We start from the raw sequence: 27040 nt of genomic DNA, 5'->3' as shown, positions 1-27040 counted from the left end.
TGCAAAACTCAATTTAATTGAGTTTAGAAGAGTGCCTCACATAGAGTAAGCTGCATGGAAGGGTTTACTGCTATCATTATTCCTGCCTAAAAATGTTTTTACCTCAGGCTCTGCCTCTCACTTCAGCTGATTCAACAATCACCCACCTCCTTTGGTCCCACTGTCATTCTCTTATCTTCCTTTCCTTCACTGTACTTAATTACTCCCTGAAATTACATTATAGACCTATTTTGTTGTTGCTTATTTCCCCACTGAACATGAGCTCCACTAAGTTGGAGACGTTGCCTTGTCTGCTGCTCTATTTCTAGTTCTGAATCAGGACCTGACTTCTGAATGCACACACCTCTTGCCCAGCTAGGGGACCTACGCCAGTTTCTTAGGAACACCGTACTTACACCGTCTTTTATTTTCACATTTATGATCTCATCTGATCCTTGAAAAAGCAACAGCAGATACTCCATCATCTCTCATCTTAGAGAGAAGAAGTCCCAAGTGTGGGTGAATTCTCTTTGGACTCAAAGCTAGTAACTGGTAGCACAAAAATTAGAACCCTTGCTTTCTGACTCTAAGGCTTCTCAAACTAGAAAGGAAGGATATTATGCCCTTGAGCTGAATTTACAGAAATGTTATCTCTCAGCCCTCTGAATAAATACAACCTGAAGTGTGTGCACACTATTCTTCCCTTCAATGTTCCTCACAGATATCTGTCCCTGACTTTGACCCTGTCCCTGAATTTGATAAGCATTACAGTATAGTACTCACTCAATAATATAATAACTCTACACAAGACAAAAAATTCAGATATGACAATTGGATATTCCAAGTCCACACAATAACAACCCTAAAACTCAGTGTATCTGTGTTAAGTATAATGTATTACTTCCAACGTGCTAAAAGCTTCCTCTGTAAAACCCAAAGAGTTCTTGTTATTTGCCAAGATAACAGTGATAATGATACCAGTTACATAATTTTTTTATCACTGTGCCACTAAGTTCTGTGACAATAGCTCAGCCAACCCATCAGGCTCAAGAACCATCAATGATCAGTTGGGGGAAGGAGATGTTGAAGCAAACTGTGAAGATCCCTACTTATCTGACCCGGCAAAAGCCCACTGGTCACACCACACTCTCAGAATAGCCGATAGCCTTTTATAAGATTTTCCTAGCGAGTTTACATGCTTGTGTTACCTCATGTGCTCTCACAGTTTTCCCGATTCTATGCAAATGATAACCAGAGAGGCCAGAGGCTGCTTCGCCTCCCTTGTATACAAAAGGGAAACTGAGGTAGAGGGTGGTTATCTTTACAATTTGTCCTTAGCGATTTGAGGTATTCCCAAAGGCGTCCCGGATATGGAGTCTCTGAAGGAACGCTCAAATTCCAGGGCTGAGGGAAATCTAAGGTCCCTTCATCAAGTTAGAAAAAAAGGAACTCTCCCATGGGGTCTCGCCCCGTCCCTGGCGCCGCTGGCCGGCTTCTGGAGCCCTCTAGGCCCCAGTGGAGAAGGTGCGGGCTGGCGCGCGCCCTCGCCTCCTCAGTCCTGCGCCCTCCGCCCCAGAGGCGCGCGGGCGCTCCCGCTCTGAGCTGGCACCTGTCCCTTCACCACGTTCGGCGGCTCCCCTGATCGCCCCGGGATCAAACGCCCACAGCCACCACCAACACCGGGAATGCTAGCAGCAAGGCGAGCCACGCAGGCCCAGGGAGCTGCAGGAATCCTCGGAAACTTACAGTTTTCCTACAGCGTGCGCGTCACGGCGAGGTGACGTCACGGGACCCGGCGTTCGGGGAGGTCAGGCTGCGGGGCGCCAGGAGCTCGCCCCCAACGGCTCCGCCCCCGCGCGGCAGCGGGAGACGCGCCCCTTTCCCCAGCGGTCCCGCCCCCGCAATGGGCCCTGCGCGCATACGCAGACGGAATGCGTGGCCGCTTTCTGGCGTGCTGCGCAGGCCGGACACTTAGATCGGGATGTCTGAGAGAATCTCTTCAAGTGTGTGGCCAGGGGCAGAGGAGATTCAGTAAAAGGGGGCGAAGATCCCCGGGAACACAACAAACAAGCTTTCAGCCAGGGGTCTGAAGTAGGACGCCGAGTTGTGAGGTAGATTTCCCAAAGACATTGCGTGCCTTCCTCACGTGTTCGTTAAAAGTTCCCCACGTGTGCAAACAGCCATTCGCGCCTCACCAGATGTCCTGGGCCGAGAGGAGTCACTTCTCCACAGGCCCGCGCCCCTACTGCAGCCCCGCCCCCGCCCGCGTACGCCCCGCCCCTCGAGACCGCTCTTACCTCCTCCTCTGGCGCGGGCGGAGGATCCCACAGCTCTGTTCTGCTGCCGCCCCGCTGTTTTGGCTAAATTTCGTCGTTCCTACTGGATTAACTGTTTAGGTGCAATGAAGCTGCTTACAGTCTGCCGTTAACCTTTACCAAATTTAAGGAACTGTGATCTGTATAAACAAAGATGTACACGCCTTCGCTATGCTAAACTTGCTACCACCTCCCACTAACGTGGCGATAGTTCCCGTGCCCAACCCGGGTCTGTGCTGTTAGGCTCACAAACGACGAATTCTGGTCGGTCCCATGGACGGACAATGAGGGTTGAAGAACTGACAATATATTAACAGATTTTTTCTGGCTTGTAGGATTCTTGTATTACTTTTATATGCAGGAAAAAAGAACCAGTGGTAAGAAGTGGCTCAGACAAACCTATCTCTGGGAAAAATAAATTAAGGAATAGGAAAAATAGGCCTTGGAAACAGGCCCTAAGGAGTAAGTATGGAAGAAAGCAAGGCTCACTTTTTAAAACTTATTTGCAAGCACAGCAAATGGCTCCATCAGGCATAGGATTTTGCCAGACAGCTCCAGTGTAAGTAAAACCTGAAACAGTGATTTGTTCACACTTTCATTGAAAACACTGTAGTATTTTCATGGAAAGAGTGATGACAGGGGAATGTTAAACTTTTAAGTCTTGACATCTGAACTAGTTAAAAATAAGCATTCGTATTACTCGGGAAAAACCTACTTATTTAAAATTTTGAAGTTTTTTTATTTGGGTAATATTTGTACATTTGCTTTCATACAAGTGGTTAATGATCATTATCAAATAATGTAAGAAATTTGTAGTCTGTACATTATAATTTTAACAAGGTTTTTCTGTGGAGCACAGGCTTAGAAAATTAGCACTTTTTAAAAGTTCTGCATATTTTTAAGTATCAGTATTTATATTTTATATTTCTATTTTTCCTTGCAAACAATTCTAACCTCGAAATTGTTCATTTCACTATTTACATGCTTAAAAAGTTTTATGTGTGTCATCCCCAAAACTGGAATTCTTTTTTAATGTAATTCTAGATAAACATGGGAGTGTCCCACAACTAAATGTCATCTGTCATTTTTGGAGTGGAAATGGTTTAGGATTTCCATGAGAATAAAGCTTGGTATAAACCCCTTTTTACCCCAAATGTTCAGTGTGATTTCTTTGTCTCATGGAATCCAGGGTGAACTTTTCCAAGTGCATTAAATATTTTTAATGTAGAATACTTTTGCCTCTGTAAGTGGTATGAGCACTTGCATTTTCTTCTATCTTATTACTTATTCTTTTCTCTTGATATCCCAAGATATAAAACAACAACAAAAGCTCCCTATATTGCTAGATTCAGGAAGGAAGTAATGTGGACAAGAAATGACTGACAAGCAGAAACTGTACCCAAATAAAAAGAAGAAACTCAGGAAATGTCAAGTAAAAACTTGTGGAGAAATACACAATGATATTCAGTCTCTGAAATCAACAGGGAATCTGATCTAGATAAGTAGCCAGGAGCTAGGGCCAAAAGTATATTGGTAGCAGAGAAAGGGACTGTAAAGGGAACTGCTTTCTTTAAGAAAATAAAACCCTGGACATTTAAGAGTTAGCACTGAAACAACTAAGGACCTTCACCTTGGCCCTTGAGGTTTTAACTTCTTCCCCTGGTGGTTCTCTCACTTTGGTGATTGCTTCCCCTAGCAATCTGGCTCCCAGAGTCCTCTACTTTGTCACTCTTCTCTCTGCCCTACTTAGCAAGCTGAGGAAAGCTGAACCTAGAGGGAAATAAAAGAGATTGAAATGAGATGGCTAATTTATATTGAGTGCTTATATGTGCCAGGCACTGCATTTTCTCATTTAATCCTCACAACTGGATGAGTTATTGCTGTTTTATCTCCATTTTACACACAAGGGTACAGGAAACTAAGTCAAGTGTCCCACGTCATGCAGCCTTTGTGTGGCAGAGTCAACATTTGAACCCACAGCCCAAACCACTGATCTCTATTGAGTTTCATATAACAATGCAAGAAACAGGGTCTTGGAAAGTCCAAGATAGGTAAATTCTATCTCCAAAAGACTGACCACAATGTCGGGGCTCTTCTTCACTATTTTCCAGCCTGTCTCCTCATGGATGCTTCTATTTCATTTTTAAGGTGCTTACTATGATCCACTAAATTGATTTTGTAACCCATTAATGGATTGTTGCCCTGGAAAATACCAATCAGAAACCAAAATATAAAATGCCAGATTGTATCACATGTAATAAGGGCAATTTTTATAATATCAGATTGTATCACATTGTAGGGAAAATGGAAGTTCCATAGTGAGGATCCTCACCTGATTCTAATCTACTCACCCACTGTGTACGTGCAATGATGTAATACTTAGCCTACTAGGCAGGCACATGTTGCATAAAAAGAGCTCTGCCCAGTGGTAAGAGCAGAGGAAAGCAGAGGCTGAAGGCAAGAGCAGAGCCTGGAACAGAGGTAGCATCTGAGGCAGAGGCAGAGACAGAGACAGACTTGCACGGTGCTTACAAACTGCCCCAGAGATGGATGGGATTTTGGCACTTGACCTACTACCGTGAGAATAAAGCTTGGTATAAACCCCTTTTTACCCCAAATGTTCAGTGTGATTTCTTTGTCTCATGGAATCCAGGGTGAACTTTTCCAGAGCTGATACCCCTTTTCAACCCACAGCTACACACATGTAATAAGGGTAGTACTAAAACACAAATTTTGGGAAACTAGTGTTACTGTAATATGTGTGTATTCTGAGTTGCTATGTTAACATACTTGGTATGATAATCTCAACCCAAAAAGTTTGAAAAACATTATTATAATAATTTTACATATAACATAAGCAAGGTACAAAAGACTAAGTCAAGTGTCCCATGTCACACAGCCTCTGTGTGGCAGAATCAAGATTTGGACCCATATTCCAGAATCCACAGCCAAACACACTGATCTCTATTGCCTTCTATGCATATTTCACACTTCAGAATCAAGGCCAAGAGAAACCAAATCCCACTGTGCAACCTCCTTTTTTTCCTGACCTCTTCCCAGGTAATGAACACAATAATCAGTCTCTCTTACATTCAGAAAGGCTCTTGTCCCCAGCACAAACTCAAAATTGTACAAATTATATAATAAACACCTATAAGACAAGAGTTATACAGAATAAAAGATGGTTCTGAGAAGGGAACAGAGATAGGGAGCTCAGTGGAAGGAAGACTAGGAACAGAGGTAAGAGAGCTACAGAAGAATGTATGTGTAATAGCCACATAATCTTTCAGATGTGTGTCACATGGTTTGCAAAATATTTCATGTCTCATTTTATCACCTCTCTTCCCCATCCCTTTCTGTAGCTAGTTCTGTCCATCCTTTTGGTCTCTACCAGAACCTCTCCTGAGATGCTTTCCCTAAGCAGCCTTTGCTCTTCGCCTTGAAAATTACTTTAATTTCCTCCTCTGCTGGATGGTGATCTCTGTGAAAGCAGGAACAATGTTGGTCTTCTTCAACTTTTAGCTGCATATCTAACCCTAAGTAGGTATTCAGGAAATAAGTGTTCAGAAATGGTTGTATGAACTCAAATTCAAGGGTTTCTTACTAAACATGCTGTCTTGCCAATGGGTTTCAGCCCCAGGCAAGTTCACTATGGATTCAATGTGACCAAAGAAATTGACAGCAAAACATTCTTGGGGTGAAAGGGTTATACCCAACTTTATTTCCAGGTGGCAGGTCAGTCACTAGAATCCCATTCACTCAGAGCGAGTCTGCATACAGCAAGCTGGTCTCTGCCTCTGGGCCCCTCTGTCTGCACAGCTGTCCTCTGGGCCTCTGCCCGCATAGCCATCCTCTGGGCCTCTCTGCCTGCACAGTCATCCCGCACAGCTGTCCTCTGGGCCTCTGTCCTTGACACTGCCACCACTCCAGCCTCTGCTCTACTCTCCTGCAGCCTTGCAGCCCTGCCACCATGTTGCACCCAGAACACTGGGTGGAGCTCTTTTTACACACACTACTCCCCTTTTAGAAAAGAACTTTTGCATCTGTGGATAAAATGAGAGTTCCTGTGGCCAGGATTCTCACCTGGCTATGGTTGACTAGCTCACTGCACACCTGTGGGCATTACATGGCTGCTGACTGTAAAAAGATCTGCCACCTGCAAATAAAGTTGGGTATAACCCTTTCACCTCAAGAACGTTTTGCTGTCATTTTCTTTGGTCACACTGAATCCACAGCAAACTTGCCTGGGGCTGAAACCCATTGGCAAGACAAGTGTGTAAATAAAAATAATACTAAGGAGAAAAATCCTTTAGGAGGAAAAATATTTGTGGGGAAAGTTCAGGTTCCTATGGCCAGGATCCTCACCTGAACCTAAACTACTTGATAATGTAACTGGCCTGCTGCTAGGCAATTACTTCCACACCCATAGATAATAAGCTATTATTGACTGAGTCACTATATAAAGATCTCTACCCAGTACTCTGGGTGGAGGCAGAGATAAAGGAGGAATACTGATCTGCAGACTTTTGGATGTAGAGGGAATTCTAGTGCTTGACCTATGGCCGGGAGAACAAGCCAGGAAATAAAAGCTTTCACCCCAAGAATGTTTCACTGTCATTCCTCAGTCTCATTGAATCCATAGTGAATTTGCCCAGGGCTGAAACCCATTGGCAAAACACATTTTGAGTAATAATGCAGCAAAACAGCAAACACTGAAAGCGTCAGCTATTAACTGGGTTCTTCTATGCAAGTCCAGTAACTTCTCCAAACCTCAAAGGGGGTTAGGCTCACACCATATTATTCAATGTGAATGTCCTAATAAAATGTTACCCCTCTGGGAAACTCTGGGAAATCAGAGCAGACCACCCAGAACCCTTTTTGCATGAAATCCCCTGAAAGAAACTGACACGCATTAGGGGATGGCAATTAATCCTCTTAAAAGATGTTGGACAAAGGCTTCCCCAAAACAGGAGGGTGGGATGGGGGACTGAGGAGCAAAGTGGAAGACAAGGAACCAAGGTCATTTCTTTGAAGAGCCAAGTTCGTGATTGAGTGCAAGGCCAGGTGCATGCTTTTGAGTATAAAGCTGAAAGAATCAAGCTACCTTTGTAGGTGTGTTGGGATTGGAGGGCAGGGGAGGAAGGTGCAGGACAAAGAAGAGGGTGTCAAGAACATTTACAATCAATCAAGGATAAAACATGACCTACTGAAAAACAGCAGACAGGTGGAATGTTCCAGAAACAGGCTTCTAGTTCTTTGTGTATTGTTCTTCCTCCCTGAAATCTGTTTTCTCCCTTAGAAAAAAACCTACTCTTTCCTCAAATTCAAGTTCTATCATGAATTACCTCTGCTAATGATAGCCAACCTTTATTGAGCACCACTGCTGAGCACTCTGTGTGAAATCTTTAGTTCATCTTCACAAGAACGAATTTTTCCTTAGTGGTACAAAAATAATGGTCTATCTTGTAACTGATGGCATCTTTGGTTTAGTACCACATCGCATATTATAATTGCTTATGCTTCTTTCTTCCTCACTAAGCTATAAATTCTTTGAAATCAGAGACTGATTTATTCAACTTTGTGTCCCTGCTGGCCCATAACACAGTTCTTGGCACATAAAAGGTGTTTGACAAATTTATTGAATTCAATTGAAGAAGGGATGTCATCTCCCTGAGGTGACAGGTGTGTTGAATATAGGAGGCAGAAGTTATCACTGCTGTCACCAAAACTTGGTTATCCCCAAGGCCTTGTTAGCCTGGGAAAACCATGTTACAAGTTTTCTGAGTTTTATCTCAGTGAAGTTTATCTGGCTCTAAAGGCATATGATGGTCCTCATGGCAATTAATTCAGCATGTGTCTTATCTACTTGACAAATTATCTTTTATTATTTACCCTTTATGTTGGGTTCAGACAATTTTTAATTAAATTTAAACCAGTTATACTAAATTAAACAGTTGTATTAAGACCAAACTTAAGAAATACTTAAAATCCATTTTACAAGCTCAGATCCAATTACATTTAGACTTTAAACTGGAGTTGGTACTCAGCTTGTAGAGGTGTTTGATTTGTCCACATTGTGCTTTTCAATTCTTGAATGGATTATCAAAAAATAGCACACTTAAAAAGCAAGCATTTTGGCCTCTTCTGAAAAATCAGAAGCTCTAATGATATTTGTTCCTCTTTCACCCAGAGCATTCATCATTGAAGTAAAGCTGCCGACCTCAGAGGCACAGATGTTCCCCATTTTCCCATCATCTTACCTCAGGACTATTTAACCTACCCACTTGGCCCTTGAAAGCACTTGAGTTTACAATGGATCTTGAGCATAAAGCGCCTGATCATTTAAGTCTCTAGCGTTAGAAGGATCATGAAACTTGCAAAATGAACACCTTGGCCGAAAGACTTGATAATACTCTGAGTGAATTAATGGTTGTTCAATAGTCACATTTTCCCCTACTAATAGATTTTTCATAATTTTTCTATCTGCCTTCTAGAGAAGAACCTTTATTTTTGCATTATGGATTTTCCAATAAGAATTGTTTTTTGGCATTTAAGCACAAAAGAAAAATACTTCAGAAAAATTAAAGTGCAAAAGAGAAGATTCGGTTCATGACATGGCCTGGCATATGCAACTGCTGTATTAATTGCATTCACAGAACACATGCTCTCACAACAGAGCGTCATGCAAGTTTCTTTCCCTCAGCTTCTCTGTCCTCATGTAACACATGAGAGAAGGGAGGTCAATTCCTGTTAATTATCAAATCCAAGTGTTATTCTATACCACAAATGGTAGTCACAGTCATGTTTAAATTTCACTTACAAGTAAGCTCTGAGGCTACATAGAATGTGGCCATTTAATTAGTCTTTAGTTTGGAGAGATTCTCTTTTCTAGTCATATGGCAAGTACTGATTTTGACAATAGGATAAGATGTGGTTGTAAGTGACAAAAAAAACCCAAGATAACAGGTGTGGGGAAGTTCGGGTTCCTATGGCCAGGATCCTCACTGAACTTAAACCACCTGATGATGTAACTGGCCTGTTGCTAAGCTACCACTTCCACCCCTTTAGGCAATAAGCTATTATTGCACTCTGTAAAGAGCTCTGTCCAGTGCTTTGAGTGGAGGCAAAGATGCTAGTGTTCGACCTACCACTGGGAGAACAACCTGGGTAACAAACCCTTTCACCCCAAAGAACGTTTTGCTGTCAATTTCTTTGATCACACTGAATCCATAGGGAACTCGCCCGGGGCTGAAACCCATTGGCAAAAACAATTGGTGAAAGTTGGCAGGGTTCATTGTTGACCAAAGAAAAAGACTGCCCTTATGGGAGGGGTGCTTCAGCCGGCTGCCCCTGTGAATGGAGAGACCGTGGATTGTCCCCCAGAGGGTATGTGGTCTGAGGTGGCTTGCCTCCTAGAGGGCTGGGCCCCACCACAGGACTGGAGGCAAGTGGAAGTGATACTTGAGACAGTTTGGATAGCCCTTAGTATAGTAAGTAGGTCTTTTGAGAAACAGAGTGCCCATGAGGCAGTGGGGACAGTGGGTTGGCTGCTTCACACAGTATTAAAAACATCTACAGAAGAGAAGGACATGCACCTGAAAAAGACCCAAGAAATGACAGCACAAGAATGCGAGCTACAAACTTCTGTGGATTCCCTGAAGAAGGAAATAGCATTGATGTGAGAGCAGGCAGCACAAGAACACTGGCAGTGAGGTGCCATTGAAGAGGTAAAAGATTCCTTACAGAATGAGACAGCAGTGCTGCCAGGTGCTCTGAAGGAGGAAAAGGCCATCAAGGCAAAAGACAAACTCCCAAGGAAAGCAAAGCCAGAGGCGGCAAGAGAATGCCAGCCGCAAAGCACTGATGTGAAGGTAAGAGAGCTGCTGAAGAGCTAGTTAGCATTGCTGCCAGGCATGGCAGAAAAGGTAAAGGTTGTAGCAGAGGAGGCACTCAGGGAAGGGGAGAGAAAGGTGCCGTCAACCCCAGAAGTGGAGGAGCTGGGGAAGGATGAAGGGGTGGTGCCAGAGGCACTGGCCCCTCCTGTATTGAAAGCACACCCAGTGGTTTTAAAGAAAATAAAGACCCAAGAGTTGAAAGTTCCCCAAGGAGAGGAGCAGCCTCTCCCCAGGTCATGGAGCTCTCTATGCTCCACCCCTACACTCAGGCTGAGCTGTGGATTAGGGCTCCCAGTTTAGGCAGAAACCCTCAGAGTCAATATCAGCTTGGCTCCTGTGCCTGTGGGACTTAAGGGTGGGTGGAATTGTTCTGTTGGGATCAGAGATGGGAAAGCTGTCTTCCCTGACAGTGCAGCCTGCCTTGAGGCAGTGATCACAAAATGCATATCAAACCCCAGGGAATCACTCCCTCCTTGATTGGCTTATGGCTGCACTTCATGCTGTGTGGCCCAATCCAGGTGATCTGCCATCCTCTCCTGTTAGATGGCAGACGTATGCTGAGTTCCAACAGGTGTTACAAGAGCTAGGCATAAGAAATGCCATCTATAGTCCAGAGAATTATGCCCCAGATGAAGAGATTTTCACTACTGGGATGAGAAATATGGTGCTTCAAACAGCTCCCACATCCCTCTTTGGGTCTCTAGTGGCTATTCTTTCCCCTTACTTAGGGCATCCCATAAGCAAGGTAACATGTACAGTAGCAGACTTAGGAGAGGCTGAAGCGATGAGAACACAGAAAGAAATAAGGTCTGCTGCTCACAAGAAGAATTTAAAGGGCCTCATGAAGGTTAGGAGGACCCAAATTTAGTGGGTTGATTTAATATGGGCAGGAGCAGATGGAAGGAAATTAGATGGGAAGTCAAATAGAATCTTACTAGAGCTATGGCAACAACTGAAACCAGAGCAGCAATTTCAACCATTAAGACCAAAGAGGCAGAGGTCAGAGACAGAGCCACAAGTCCAGCCTCTGTGTTTGCAAGACTTCCTGCTGGACAGCGAGCCAACCTCACTTGAGCCCACACAGGCAGGTGATTGGGGAATACAGTTTGACTGAGGGGAAGGTTGAGGTATCTTCCCTGAGGGACCAGGAGGCATCAGAGGCCACATGTTGAAATAGCTATCCATTGGTTCCCAGTGAACATACAATGTGTTCTGGCTCTGGTGGACACAGGGGCTGAATGTTCACTGATTCATGGTAACCCTGAGCGGTTCCCTGGGACCCCCACTATCATAGATGGATATGGGGGTAAGGCTATCAGAGTGAAACAAGCCCAAATCCCTTTGGGAATAGGGCATCTACCCCTAAAAGAGTATACTGTGTATATATCTCCTATTCATCAGTATATTTTGGGGATTGATATCATGCAGGTCTTTGGTTGCAGACCACTGCAGGTGAGTTCAGACTGAGAGTACGTGTGGTGAAGGCAGTTCTGAGGGGACATGCTAGGCACCCACCCAAAGCTTTGTCTATGCCTCAGCAGGTGACTAATATATAACAATATAAACTGCCTGGAGGGCATAAAGAGATTGGAGAAACTCTCCAAGACCTGGAAAATGTGGGTATTATAAAGCCCACACATAGTCCTGTCAATTTTCCAGTGTGGGCAGTAAAAAAGCCAGATGGCTCCTGGTGTATGACTATGGATTACAGAGAACTGAATAAAGACATACTCCCTATGCATGTTACTGTCTCCTCTATTGCAGGCCTGATGAACTAGGAACATACCATTATGTGGTAGATCTTGCTAATGCCTTCTTTTCCATTGACACTGAACAGGGAAGCCAGGAAGAGTTTGATTTCATGTGGGAAGGGCAGCAGTGGACTTTCATCATCCTTCCACAGGATACCTCCACAGCCCCACCATCTGTCATGGACTTGTAGCCCAGGACTTGGCTACATGGGAGAAACTGCCAACGGTGAGACTGTACAATTATATTGATGATGTCATGCTCATGTCTGATTCTCTTTCAGATCTAGAAGGTGCAGCACTTAGACTGCTGCAATATCTACAGGAGAAAGGATCGGCTGTGAACAGCACCAAGGTTCAGGGACCTGGTTTGTCTGTCAAATTCTTGAGGGTCGTCTGGCCGGGTAAGACCAAAGTTAAACCAGGAGCAGTTATAGATAAAGTCCAGGTCGTTCCTACCCCTATAACTGTAGCATTGCTACAGGAGGTTTCGGGTGTTCTAGGCTACTGGAGAGTGTTTATCCCACACTTGGCACAAATTCTGTAGCCCTTATATGGTTGTTACAAAAGGGCATCAGGTGAGACTGGGATGATACAGTTTCATCTGCCTTTAATACAGCAAAATGGCCAGTCAAGGCCATGCAGGCCTTGAGTGTAATAGACCCATTATGACCCTGTGAGCTGGATGTTCATGTGACTGAAGATGATTATGTCTCAGGTCTTTGGCAGCGCTTGAATGAACTCACCAACCTATTGGATTCTGGTCAGAACTCTGGAAAGGGGCAGAGGCACAATACACTTTGAGAGAAAAACGACTGGCTGCCATGTTTCATGCCTTGCTGGCTACAGAACCCATCACTGGAATGGCCCCAATAAAGGTAATAACCACCTATCCCATCTTGGAGTGGGTACAAGACTGGACCCAAAAGCCAAGGAGTGGTGTGGCACAAACAACCACACAGGCAAGTGGGGTGCTTACCTGCAGCAGTGTAGGACCCTCTCTAATAGCCCCTTGAGTGAAGAACTCCAATGCTTATTGGGGCTGGTGACATATACTAGTAAAATGCAGGAAGAACTTGCTTTTGAACCATTAGTAGCAGAGAGTCCCTATTGGGAGGGAAGAGCTCCTCTACCTGAAGATGCATGGTACACAGACGGTTCCAGCCATGGGCAGCCCCCAAAATGGAGGGCTATAGCTTTCCATCCTAATAATGAGACAATAAGGATGGAAGATGGTGAGGGGAAGAGCAGTCAATGGGCAGAGTTGCAGGCTGTGTCTCTTGTGATCAGCCAGGAGCCCTACCCTACAGTTGTCTGCACTGACAGCTGGGCTGTCTACCGGGGCTTGACCCTGTAGCTAACAACCTGGTACCATGTCAATGGCTGGTTGGTCACTGACCCCTCTGGGGGCAAGAATTGTGGCAAGGCTTATGGGCCTCTGGTCAGACTGAAATAATTACAGTATACCATGTGACAGGTCATTTGCCACTGGCATCCCCAGGAAATGATGAGGCAGATAAATTGGCCCAGATACGTTGGTTAGAAGGAAAGCCTGCCTCTGATGTAGCCCAATGGTTACATCAGTGTTTGTTGCATGTGGGGCAAAAGACAATGTGGACTGTAGCCCATCAGTGGGGCTTGCCTTTGACCTTTGAAGAATTTAGTAGAGCATAGCAAGAATGTGTCATCTACTCCAAAAGGGACTTACACCGAGTTCCACAGCAACATGGGACAATAGCTAAGGGGCTTATACCCCTCCTCAGGTGGCCGATAGACTATATTAGGCCTCTACCTGTGTCAGAAGGATATTGGTACATGATGACTTGTGTGGACACAGCTACTGGACTTCTGGCTGCTTTTCCTACCTGTTATGCAGACCAGCACACAACCAAAAGAGGCCTGGAGCATCTCTTTGCTGCCTATGGCCAACCACAGATAATTGAGAGTGATCAGGTCACCCATATTACTGGACATACACTGCAAGAATGGGTGCTACAGCTGGGATTCAAATGGAAGTTTCATGTGCCATACAATCCTACCACAGCAGGCATGATAGAGAGGCTCAACAACTTTATCTTCATCATTTTTCTTATATCCAGAACAATGATCATCAGCCCTCACCGTACATTGGGGTTGTGTACGAACTTTAAAATAAAGAGCAATTCTCAGATGATGCTGCTGGTCCAGGATCCATACTTAAAGAGCCACCAAGGTGAAAGGTGAGCTGACAGCTGGGAGTGGGGGTTGGGGTGTGTCAGGTGTTGGGAGCGATTCACACCAATCACAGGGCCTGTGAGAGGCTCATGTGTACATGGGATCTTGAGATGTATGTGTGCCCAGGGAAGCTAGAGATCAGCTTAGGTTTCTGTAGATGTGAGGAAGGTGAGTCAGATTAGATTTAATTTAGAAAAAATTTTTTAAATGTGATAGTTCTTGTGACTCGGGTGTGTCACCGAATAAAATTGTGGATGAGACAAAAGCTGATATGTGTACAGGAAAATACCCTATATTTGAATAACATTTTATTGTCATAAATAAGTTCTCATACTCTGCTTATTTTCTGATTGTAGCAAAGCTACTTTTTAAAGTGAATACAAAGTAGAGAGGCAGAACTAATGTCACTAGAAATTTAGGATGATACCTGAAGAGCCTAAGACATAGAGGATGAAACCTTCCCTCAGAGAGATGTTTGTGTTTTCTGATTCTAACAGTTGAGAAAAATGTCAAATATTTTCCTTAGCTAGACATTTTCCTTGTTATTAGTGTCTTCTTACTTATAGAAAATAACTTTTTTCACTTTAAAATTTTCATTCCTGCTGTATCTATCCAATTAAGTGAGTACCTACTACATTTTACTTTTACACGCAAAAACATCCAAGAAAACAGATGCCCCTTTTATACTAAATTATTTTGAAATTTTACTTTATAAATTATTTTAAAGGCTTTTTGAAATTTAGAATATTATAGTTGACCCTTGAACAGGAGGGGTTTGAACTGTCTGGGTCCACTTATATGCAGATTTTTTTCAATAAATATATTGGGAAAGTTTTTGGAGATCCTGACAAATTTGAAAAAACATTTTCTTTTCTCTAGCTTACTGTATTATAAGAATACAGTATATAATACATATGCCATACAAAATATGTGTTAATCAACTATTTATGCTATTGGCAAGGCTTCCAGATAACAGTAGGCCATTAATAGTTGAGTTTTGGAGAGCCAAAAGTTACACCCAGACTTCTTACTGTGGGGGTCAGTGTTCCTAATCCATGCATTGACCAAGGGTCAATTGTGTTTTATCCTTGTCAAATGTAGACCAGTTTCTTAATATGGATTTGGTGATCGATTCACTAGAAGCTAAAACATTAAAACTGAAGTTTTTTATTCACCAGATTTCCCCCTCTTTAAGTAATATTGGCCATTTATGAAAAGCATGGTGCAGCCTGATACACTGTCAGTCCTCAGTCGATGAATAAATACTGAAGGTTATATGAAAGAACTTCCCTCTGAGAAACCAACCTGAAGAAAAGGTTTGCAGCCATTTAAGTGCTACTTAATTCTTTGTATATTTCACTTATTTTTACGAGTAACATGCATAGAATAAAATTCAGAAATAATAAATGTTCAATGAGTGACTTGGGTGTGTCATTGTGTCGGGGTGAGTGACATTGGTGCCCCCACTGCTACAATTCTGATATATAGTCAAATAGTCACATCACCCAGAAAGTTCTTTGTGCCACTTTGTAGTTAATCCCCTCCCTGACCATGGCCCCTGGTTACCAGTGATTCTTTTGCCTTTATAGAAATAGATTCATATAAAGAGAATAATATAGTCTTTGGTATCTGGTGTCTTTTCCTTAACATGATGGCTTTAAGACTCATCCATACTGTTGTATTCATAGTTCAAACCTTTTTTATGGCCAAGTAGTATACAGTATGGTTATACAATGGTTATAACACAACTTATCCATTCACCTGTTGACAGACATTTGAGTCATTTGTCCATTATAGGTTGAACAGCTATGAATTTTGGAATACAGCTTTTATGTTTTCATTTATTTTGGGTAAATATCTTGTAATGGAGCTGGATTTCATGGTTAGTATATCCTTAACTTTTTAAGAAACTACCAAATTGCTTTGCACAGTGGCTGTACAATTTTACATTCTCACATCAGTATTGTATGAGTGTTGTAGTTCCTTCACATTCTCCTCACTTTAATAGTGTCAATCTTTTGGCCCTTCTATTGTTTATTTTCTGGTATTCTAAGGAAGTTTGGACTAATCCAAGGTCACAAAGATTTTCTCTTTTGATTTCTTCTACAAGTTTTATAGCTTTAGCTTTCATATTTAGGACTATGATCCATTTTGAGTTAGATTTTTGTATAGTTTGGGGCAAGAGTTGAGGTTCTTTTCTTTTCCATATAATTTGCCAATTGCTCCAACAGTATTTGTGAAAAGATTGTCTTTCCCTCATTGAATTACCAAGGCATCTTTGACATCATCTTTGACATCATCCTTTTTCACAAAATCCCATCTGATCTCCTTCTAACCAATCTTTCCTCATTCAAGACCATCCTTCTCCCTATGGTCAGGTTTAGACTGAAAAAATAAATCACCACCACCACCACCAAAAACCAGAAAACTCTGTATTGAATTCTGTGACACATTGTTCAGATACCTCTTCAGGATGGACAGACTTGGTCCAGCTGCTGGATGTGTGGGTCAGTGACGGCTCATAGCTGTGTGCCTCTTCAGGAATTGCTCTCATCTGCAGGAATCAGCCCTGCCCAAGGTTACCCCACCCTCCCTGGATACTGCTAGCTTCTAGTCATTTCTCAGAGTGGATAAAAAAGGCCTTGCTGTTTTGCCTCAAAGTGAGACAACTGCATGGCCATTTTAGCTCCTGAATTCCCCATGGGATCATCTGTAGCCTCAGATGTATCTGTTTGACAGCTGTGCTCCCCCTCTTCCCATCCCTCCTCCCACTTGTCCCTTACAGGTATTTGTCCCAAAATTACTCCCCATATGAATTGCTGCATGCAAATCTCAGGACTTCAGTGACTATTTCTTAGAGAGTCTGATCTCTCAGAATCTTAAAGATGATTATGTCATTTCCCTGCTTAAAATCCTTTGCCTACAGACTAAAGTAGTAACTCCTTAGCCTGGCATACAAAGGCTTTCATAGGCTGGCTCCAGGCCCTCTCTCTTCTCAGCTTCTTTACCACCAGTGACTCTGTCCTTTGGACAGCTCCATACATCTATACTGCCAGATTCCCTTTCCCCTCTTCTTTGTGTATGGTCTTCTCTCTGCCAAGGATCCATTTGTCACCCTCAGCTCATCCTTCTGTTACACCTCAGATCAGATGTCACCTCCTCTGCAAAGTCATCTCATTTTTTCCCTGCACCAACCAGGAACCCTTTAAGAATTTACTGTTCAATACTGAACCCTTTTTGTTTACCTGTCTGACCCTCCTACTAAATTGTGAGCTCCTCTAGGCTGGGACTGAATGGTGGCCCTGTGCCATCTTCAGTGGATTATAGATTATAATACATTTTTGGTGAAAAAATGAGTAATAAATACCAAGATAAGCTGGTGTACTTGAAATACTTTAACACTTTAAAAAGTATTAAACTTTTGGAAATCTTTGCTATAGTTGATTCCTGGTATCTTTTATTTAGAATATCATGTATCTTCTTTAATAGTCTGTATTTTTTAAAAATATCTTTTAATTCTGGACTACCATATTGACCAGCAACAAATCCAGGCAAACACTTCAAGATGAAATGAAATCCAAACTTTGGATCTTTAAAGTTAGTTCTGTTTATTAAAAAGAGGACTGGGCAGAGTTGGGGTGGAAACACCAATGGTTTCAGTAAAAATAAAAAAAGACAGGGAGAGAGAGGCCTGATTAAATTGGACTGGCTGGTGAGAGACTAGAAATTGTCTTCCTATCCTCAAGAGGCTTATTTTTTTATCTTTCTTTTTCACACTATAAAGTGTCAAATTAAATTGCAAAGTTAATTCTCATCACTAAGGATGGGATTCTAAATGTATTAATTAAGGATTACTGGGCATTTTAATTTTGTTCATGAGAATGAAAAACTTTCTAGTATTTAAACACATATTTGTTCTCAACATATTTATGTTATTATAACATATTACAATTCAACATCAATATGTTGGACTCCAAGTCCAACTTGGACTTGGATGACTATTTTAAAAGAAGAGCTGTGTTTATTGATATATTTGATTTTATGAATTATGATACCAGAGTTCCCTTGAGAAATTATGTTCTCTTTTCTTCAGAGATGAAGTCCTTTCCAGGATGAGATCTTATCTTGCAGGAAACCATGAATTCACTGCGGAGAAGAATGATTTGGATTTCACTGTGATGGAACATGAAGTACCTTTTGAACTCTTCATTGTCTCTCTCAGTGATTTATCTTATGCATGAAAATAATCATTAGCATTTTTCAAAACAGACGAATCTGTCTTTGTAGAAATTGAATAGTTGTTTGCAGGAAAATGTCAGTGAAAGAAAAACAAAATTTCTTTTAGGTGAGGTAACAATGTAAAAACAAGATAAAACTGAAAAAAGCCTTGTACCTTTGAAAATCCAGGTATTGAATAATTATGTCAAAATTCATATTTTAAACAATGAAGAATTCATTAAAAGTTGGAATTGTTGTTTTCGTTACAAATAAATGTTATAAGACTATAAGTCCTAAATTATAAAAATGTACTCTGAAAATAAAATAATCCAATTTGAAGTTAAAGAACACATTTTTTCCCCCAAATTTGCTTTGCCTTTTAACATTGAGTTTGGACCTGTCTGCTGCTCTCTCTCAGTAAATAAGGTACTCTAATTCACAGATAATATTTAAAAACATAACTGCAGAGAAAGGAAGTAACATTGAAAGTACAGTGGTGCTGGAAGCAAAACTAAATTATAGTGCTTTAAACAGCATCAGCAATTAGAGGTTCTTTTTTAAGTTAAATCATGGGTTCTTATTAACAAAATAAAAGCTTTAGCTTTTTATATATGAACAGAGAAAATATGTGCGTAGATGCACATTGTCCTCTTGCCACCTTGATGGACAGTGATTATTATTAACAATAGTGTAATACAGGCATACAAAGAATCTGGAATTATGTCTGTTAAGATTTAGATCCTGCCGGTGGGTAGCAGCTGTTTTAAATTTAAGAGAACAGGAGTGAGTTAGCAACATTTTGTAAGAAATAAATGAACCCTCAGCACACACCAATTGCTGGTAAATTCAGAAAATGATCAACATTCTTCCTTGAGCAGGAAAGCAAGAAAGAAAGCACATCAACAAAGACTTAATTTCGAAACAGAAAAGATGCTGCTAAGAAACGGAGACATTTGCTGAAGTTTCTCCATTATTCAAATTTCACTTCTTCTCTCCTCCCATCTTTTAACATTCAGGTCCATCTCCTGATTTCAGTTGTTCTCATAAAATCTTAGATATTTTGATTTCAATAATAAAAAAAAACTCCACAGAAGTGTCAACTTCAATTTTAAAACCTGGAAAGTATCCCAAGTAATTTTCCATTAACATTTGCATGGCAAAATTTTCTTCCTTGGTCTATGCTTTTTTATTTAAATAAACAAAAAATCAATCAAACTGTCAGTCCGGGAAAGGAAATCCCGGAGCAAAATACCTCTAAAAACCAAAATCAGTCAAAGGGAGAAACAAAGTTTAAAACCCGTTCACTACTCACAAACTGCAGTCCCAGGCCATCTTTCTTCTCTACTCAAGCAGCCACAACACCGACAGCCCTCCCCCTCACCTCTCAGGTACAGATAAGCCCTCTGTTGCCCACGTAATCACCCATTGATATAGAGATGACTCCTCCACCCCTGAAGAAAGATGCAAATGAACTAAGGCCATACTTCTTTCCACCTCTGAACACCTATTGATATGCTGATACACTAAAGCCAGGCAAGATATTATGGAAATGTTTCAATTTTACCCACACAAACAAATAAAAAAATATCAAAAATCAATATGATAATTTTACAGAAAACCATAAAGTAAGCAATACAATAAAGGGGTGCTAACACCACATTAAAAATAGATAATATGTTTTATACTTTCTCCTCTGGTTGACATTCCAGACAGTTGGTGAAAAACTTTAAACAAACCTCTTTTTCAAGTCAATTGTGTGAAATTTTATTACCAATTTTCCAGTATTTTAAATATTCCATAATTTATGTGAATAAGAAAATCTGTATTTCTTAATAAACCTAACTTAAAAGAAAAATTACTCAAGTAGCCATTTTAATTTCCTGAAATGGATCCTCATGTCTGTTACTTAACATCTATAAACTATATGTATTTATTTCCATGCCTTTAAATCATAATTGAGAAAACCTTTGAAAAGAAGAACAGTTAAAAATATAGAGTAGTAATGTAGACTATACTTGATATAATCAAACTATAGTTTAACATAATCAAACTATTGTTCTCTGCCATAATTTACTTCTAAAATTAGATGACTGTCATCAAAATAGCTCCCAAATGTTTATGGTTTTCAAAGCCTCCTCTAGGGTTTTGCCATGATTAGGAGTGTGATGCACACAAACACAGGCTGAGGTAAATGAATAGAATTAAACTGATAAAATGCATTTTAGGTCATTGTGGGTAAAATTGTAACATTTCCAGAATATGTCCCCTGGCTTTAGTACATCTGCATATCAATAAGCATTCAGTGGTAGAAAGAAGTATGGCTTTAGTGCATTTGCATCATTCCTCAGGGATGGAGAGAAGTTCATCTCCATATCAATGGGTAATTACCTGGGCAACAGAGGGCTTATCTGTACCTGAGAGGTGAGGGTGAGGGCTGGTTTTTGGTTTCTGCTGGAGCAGAAAAGAGAGAAAAGGCCCCAGACTGCAGTTCAAAAACAATAAATGGGTTTTAAACTTTATTTCCCCTCTATGACTGATTTCGGTTTTTAGAGGTATTTTGCATTGGGATTTCCTCTCCCCGGGCTTAGAGCCATTTTCAGTGTAAGATAAGTTTTAGCCAAAATAAGCAGGCGACGAGATGCAACAAAGGGCCAGGCAATTTATTTGAGCGCAATTCCTGGGTGATGTTCTCCGGTCTGGCTATCATGGGCTGGGAAAGTCACGCTCAGCAGGGCAGGCAGTGAGTTTTTAAAGAAGGTAATGGAAGGCAGAGCATAGATTTACAGCGGCACGAGGATTGGCTAGCCTAAGGCATATTTTTCAGGTTGGGAGGGGGCAGCAGCTGGGGACTTTGGCACGTCATCAGTGTCCCCTCCCCGGTGCCTCCAACCTTACATTCCAGCCTTTTGGTTACAATGGATGCCGACTTGATCTAGCTACTTCTGGCTGAGGAGGGGTGGCACGGGTAGGGTTGAGGCTGGTGGGAGGCCAGAGGAGGCTTGGAGGGAAGGGGCAAGTATTGATGTACCCATATGGTCTTGTTCACTTCTACTATCTGACCTCTCTATCGGTGGCTGGAGGTTCTAGCAGTTATGTTGTCTTTGCCTCTCAGGACAGATATATCTAGCATGATCACTCAGGCTTTGCCCTGTCTAGTACTGTAGTCTGGACAATGAGAGACAGACTGAGGCTTATTCGTAGCAGGCAGCCTGGATGAAAGAATGGAAAGATGAGCATTGGGTGGGACAAGGGGGTATCTCTCTTAGGAGTGAGAAGTAAGGTAGGTAGGAGAGGTGTCTGGGGGAACTTGAGATAAGAGAGTATAAGGGTTAGGGATGACTGTGTGAACAGGGACTACAGCCTTGTTGATTATCTGCAGGTCTTGAACAAGCTGGTAGGCCCCCGATGGCTTCTTGACTGGAGGATTGGAGTGTTACAGGAGAATTAGTTGGTACCAGAAGCTTTTGGGAAAGAAGATGGTTAATGATAGGTAGCATGCCCTTGTGATGGGCTTTGGAAATAGGAAATTGGGGTCTACAAGGAGAGGAGGATGGGTCTTTGAGATGGATGAGGACTGGAGTATCATGGCTCAACACTACAGGAGTAGAGGTGTCTCAGACTATCAGGTTAATGCCAGTTGATGGTACAGGAGGGTCTGTGGAGGGCTCAGGGCTACAACTTACATTGGCTAAGAGGATGAGTGAGCTCGGTTGGGGATGACTAAGAGACAGGGAGATAGAGGCACTAAGCTTGGAGAGGAGATCTCTCCCTAACAAAGGGAAAAGAAAGGACAGGATGACTAGAAATGAGTGGGTAAGAAGATGGCTCTCAAACATGTAGGCTACTGTACCTGTCTCTAGAGGCTTAGAGGGGGTTTCTGTGACATCCACGACTGAGACCTGGGAAGGATGGAAATGCCTGTGAAAGGAAGGTAAAGCAGAGTAGGCAGCCTCCATGTCCACTAAAAAGGAGATGGACTTATCCACTACTTATAGAGTGGCACCAGGCTTGGCAAAGGTGATAGGGGTGTTCAATTCTAGGCATCTTCAGTCTTTAAATAAGCTCAGCAGGTCTGGAGGAGAGTTTCTCAGGGGGACCTGCCTCCTACGAGACTGTCATGGGAGGATGACTTTCCCCAACTGGGCACTCTACTTTCTAATGACATCTCTTACCACAAACTGGGCAGGGTTTAGTCAGCTTGTTGGTCGGGTTGGGACATCTCTTTGCCCAGTGGCCTTCTTGGTCACACTGGAAGCAGGGTCCTGGAGGCTCACAAGCTCTGGACTGGTCTTTGGTGTGATGAGACCCCTGTCCTGTTGGCCACAGGGCCACCATGAAGGCTTGGGTTTGGGACACTGTCCTCCTCTCATGTTCTTCAACATGGATATTAAAGATTTTAAAGGCCATGGTTACCAGGTCATGGAGTGGAGTTTGGGGTCCTTCCTCTGCCTTTTTAACTTACTTCTTCTGTAACTAATACTTGTTCTGGTGAAATCTAGTTCTTCACTAGTTTAGGAGTAATAAAACAGTGACTATAAATGACAAAAGACTTACAAATGATAATGGTTAAAGATCTGGTGAGAGCTTACTGTAAGACAATTGACATAAGGAAATTCGGATATTTCTCTAACACAAAACATTCAGTAACAAAGTTTAGTATTATTCCCTTTGACAGTGCTTTTTAGGTAATTTAGCAGGTAATTTTGTATCAGATAACTAAGCTAAATTGGCCAAATACTTTCTCTAATGAGAAAAAATTCCTCTGACATGTTCCAGGGGCCCTCTGGAAAATATCAGAATTAACTAGAGATAAAAGCACCTTTATGAATTTGATTTTGGGAAGCTGTTAAAGTTTTTTTTTTAAGGCATTTGTCTAAACAGAATCATAAGTTACTATGAAACAATACTTTTCTATTTAACTAGAATGACGACAAAAGATTTTAAAGGCAAATACAGAAGGTTACACAGTTATTAGCAGAGCTTAGCTTTCAGTTTTTTCATATTAAAATCTCATTATCTTAAATATTCAGACAACTCATTGAGATTTTAAGCATGAGAAACTGTTTTGATTAAACAATTAGAGAACTCTTTGCAATCTTTTAACATTAAGAGCAGACTAACAGTTAAGAAAACTTTCTTTTTAACTGAAAACAAAATTTTAGTTTTGCTGTATTGTGCTCTTAAATAGATATCTTTAATTAGACTTCAAAACCATTAGGAACTTTAATTTTCAGTGAACCTTGAGAAGTGGGCTATTGTAAACTATTACACTAGCATTCTTTAGATCAACAAATTAATGAACACACTATAATTCCTGACACCATGTGCTTTACAGCATAATGTCTAAGCACAAAATATGTTTACTTAATTTAGCAAAACTTTAAGATTCTAAGTCACTAAAAAAATTTTCAGGCTGCAGGCAGGCACACACACTGCAATACACAATCACTAAGATGTTCACTTGCTACGCCCAGCTCACCCACTCCCAACAACCATGCCAGACCACTTACAAAATGGTGGGTGTGGGGAGGGGTGTAGGGTCGGGAGAGAAAGGAGGCAGGTCTGTGCTGGGAGGAGTCTTATCCATGGCTTCTGGAACCGGAGGGCGGGAGGAGCGTGGTCTGGTGGGGGAAGAGGGTGGTGAAGGTGGAAGGAGAGGGGGAGGGGGTGGTGCAGCCACTGGAAAAGAGGAGAGGAGCTGGGAGACGGTGTGGTTGAGAATGTAGAACTTTAAGATGGCAGCAACACGGGGGAGGAGAAAGAACTTAAAGATGGTGGTGGAGAGGGGTGGGGGTAGTGAGCTGAGAGAGGTGGGAGACCAAGGTCCTCCAGCAGATCTGAAAAGGAAGAAGGACTGGGCAGAGTAAGAGGCTGACAGTCTTTAACTGGAGATCGGGCCAGGAGAACCTGGGTCTTTGAACACTTAACATAAAAGTCTGGGTGGGAGCGCAAAGTCCAAAAAGCCTGCACATATGGGATTTCACCCCACTCTCTGCTCGGGTGGCAATAATTAGTCAAGTCAGTGAGGAGGCTAAAATTGAATGTTCCCTCAGGGGGCCAGCGAGATTGGTTGTCCAAGGGACTGAGGCCCAGACTGAGAGCAAAGAAAGACTAGCTTCTGTTTGGGAACTTCCCAGGACAAATATAGAGCAGCCAAATTAGAAATGAGACACTGCAACCGGGTCTGAGCTCTGCTTTTGAGGGCTGGTTCCCCATGTCTGCGTCACCTCCCCAACTAATCCCGCTGAGAGGAGCGCCCATTGTCCCAGGTGTGCCAAGTTAGGGGAGACATCCTGGGAGCCTGGGTGAAGGACGTCTCCCACACTGCAGGGCCAGGGGCAGGCCAGATGCCCAGAGAGGGTGGGCTGGATGCCCAAGCGGCTGGATGTCCCAACCTGGATGTAGCTACAATTTCGAATGGACCAGGTGAAACGGAGTTAGGAAGGGAAACAGACCTCAGGAAACTGAGAGACTCACCAGAAAATAGTCCACACAGCAGAGAGCAGGCTGAGGTCCCAGGTTGGGGAAGGAGGGGGCGGGACCACCGGTGGCTGGTCGGGGCCCCGCGCTCATGCTCCTTCCCGGGTTTTTTGGCACCAAATGTAAGATAAATTTTAGTCAAAATAAGCAGGCTACTAGAGGCAACAAAGGGCCAGGCAGTTTATTTGAGCGCAATTCCTGGGTGATGTTTCCTGGTCTGGCTATCACAGGCTGGGGAAGTCATGCTCAGCAGGGCAGGCAGCGAGTTTTTAAAGAAGGTAGGGGGAGGGAGAGCTTAGATTTACAGCGGTGCAAGGATTGGCTAGCCTAAGACACATTTTTCAGGTTGGGAGGGGGCAGCAGCCAGGGACTTTGGCACGTCATCAGTGTCTGATATGCTCACCCCTCCCTCCAGTGCCTCCAACCTTACATTCAGGACACATAATAAACTACAATACAGTATTTTCTCAAATAAATCCAACCCAAGTTTTATGAAACTATGTTTCAGTAAAAAGGATGCATAGTTATTCCTTAAATGAAAGTTAGTTATAAACCTTTGGATAGTAGGACTAACTAGAGGAAGATTGATTCAAGATGGCAGCATGAGAGGTGAGACAGAGAACTTCTCCCAAAACCACATATAGTATGAAAATATAGTTAGTACAAATAATCCTAAAACAGCAACAGGAAAGAAGGCTGCACCAGCCTGCATACCTGGAGAACAGAGCAGACCTCATGAAACAGGGTAACGTACCAAAGCCAGGATGTGTGGGGATGCAAGCCCTTCCCCCACCCCAGCTCACTGGTGGGAGGAAGAGAAACAGAGCATGGAGGGGGTGGAAACCTAAGACTGCTGAACACCCAGCTCTGGAGGTCTGCTTTGGAGCACAAACCTACATTGTGTGGTGCTCTGGAGGTTGGTGGGATTGCAGAGCTGGGACAGAAAGAGTGCTTGAGAGACTGAGATTCCGGCCATTTGTGGAGGATGGGGATCTACATCTGGCAGCTCTGGGACAAAGGAAAGATGGATGGTCTGAGAGGCTTCCTAGCAGCAAGAGGGCTGCAGAGAGGGCCAGGATTGCACAGAGCTTGTTGCACGGGAAAACGGTTAGGTGGACAAGGTTGTCTGGGTGTGCTCTGCCCAGCAGGTTGGGAACTTGAGGAGCAGTCCATCCACCAGGTGGCTAATCAGCTCTGAGGGCCCCCACTGTGACACACAGTCAGCCTCACCTCCCTCCTGGCCTGCAGGCACCACCTCGCAAACCAGAAGTCACTGCACTGGCATCAGGCCAGCCAGAGGAAGGCCCCGCCTACAACAGCTAGGGACACAAAGCACAGAGGTTCACACTTGTGTGCTCGACCCACTGGCTCTGACACTGGAGACAGGCACTGCAGCGTGAAAGCAGGAAAGCTGGTGCCACCCCGAGGCACCAGCGCCACTCCCCTGTGACCCCCAAACTCACTCCAGGGGCTGAGCAGCTCCAGAGACTAGAGCTTCTGGGCACTAGAGGGCACCACACACAAATATGAAATGTCAAAGGAACATAGTTCAGACCAAAATCTCACAAACCCCAGAAAAAGGGCCAAATGAAACCAAACTCACCAATCTTCCTGAAAGACAGTTCAAAATAAAAATCATAAACATGCTCATGGAGGTATAGAAAAATATTCAAGAACTCAGGGACAAGTTTAAGACAGAGATTCAATCATTACAAAATTCCATATCTGAAATGAAACATACAATGGAGGGATTTCAAAGTAGATTGGATGTAATGGAAGAGACAGTAAATGGAATAGAAATTAGAGAAGAGGGATACAAAGAAGCTGAGTCACAGACATAAAAAAGGATCTCTAAGAATGAAAGAATATTGAGAGAACTGTGTGACCAATCCAAACAGAATAATATTCACATTATAGGAGTACCAGAAGAAGAAGAGAGATAAAGAGGGATAGAAAGTGTCATTGAGGAGGTAATTGCTGAAAACTTCCCCAATCTGGGATAGGAGATAGTCTCTCAAGCCATGGAGGTGCACAGATATCACAACACAAGGGACCCAAAGAAGACAACATCAAGACATATAATAGTTAAAATGGCAAAGATCAAGGATAAGGACACACTTTGAAAAGCAGCTACAGAGAGAAAAAAGATCCCATACAAAGGAAAACCAATTAGGTTATCATCAGATTTTTC

At 42.6% G+C, this 27040-nt stretch overlaps 1 protein-coding gene and 1 long non-coding RNA gene across 8 annotated transcripts in view; both read right to left on the bottom strand.

The window, feature by feature from the left end:
* ZNF438 (zinc finger protein 438) overlaps positions 1 to 2234 on the bottom strand; it is a 208797-nt gene extending 206563 nt beyond the window's left edge. For 4 of the 7 annotated variants that reach the window (XM_073228980.1, XM_073228979.1, XM_073228978.1 and 1 more), the window contains exon 1: positions 1726 to 2234. The gene's annotated coding sequence lies outside the window, so the exon portion shown is untranslated. The remainder of the gene's footprint in view (positions 1 to 1725) is intronic. The other 3 variants (XM_073228987.1, XM_073228984.1, XM_073228988.1) reach the window with 2 other exon arrangements.
* Positions 2235 to 17761: 15527 nt separating this feature from the next.
* Positions 17762 to 27040, bottom strand: part of LOC140845132 (uncharacterized) — a 30714-nt gene continuing 21435 nt past the window's right edge. Inside the window, exon 3 of the long non-coding RNA XR_012123843.1 lies at positions 17762 to 18297. This is a non-coding gene — a long non-coding RNA (uncharacterized lncRNA). The remainder of the gene's footprint in view (positions 18298 to 27040) is intronic.

This window comes from Manis javanica, chromosome 2 (assembly GCF_040802235.1).
Source record: "Manis javanica isolate MJ-LG chromosome 2, MJ_LKY, whole genome shotgun sequence".
Classification (NCBI taxonomy): domain Eukaryota; kingdom Metazoa; phylum Chordata; class Mammalia; order Pholidota; family Manidae; genus Manis; species Manis javanica.
Note: the sequence above shows the minus strand (reverse complement) of the source record. Positions and strands in the feature narration are given on the sequence as shown.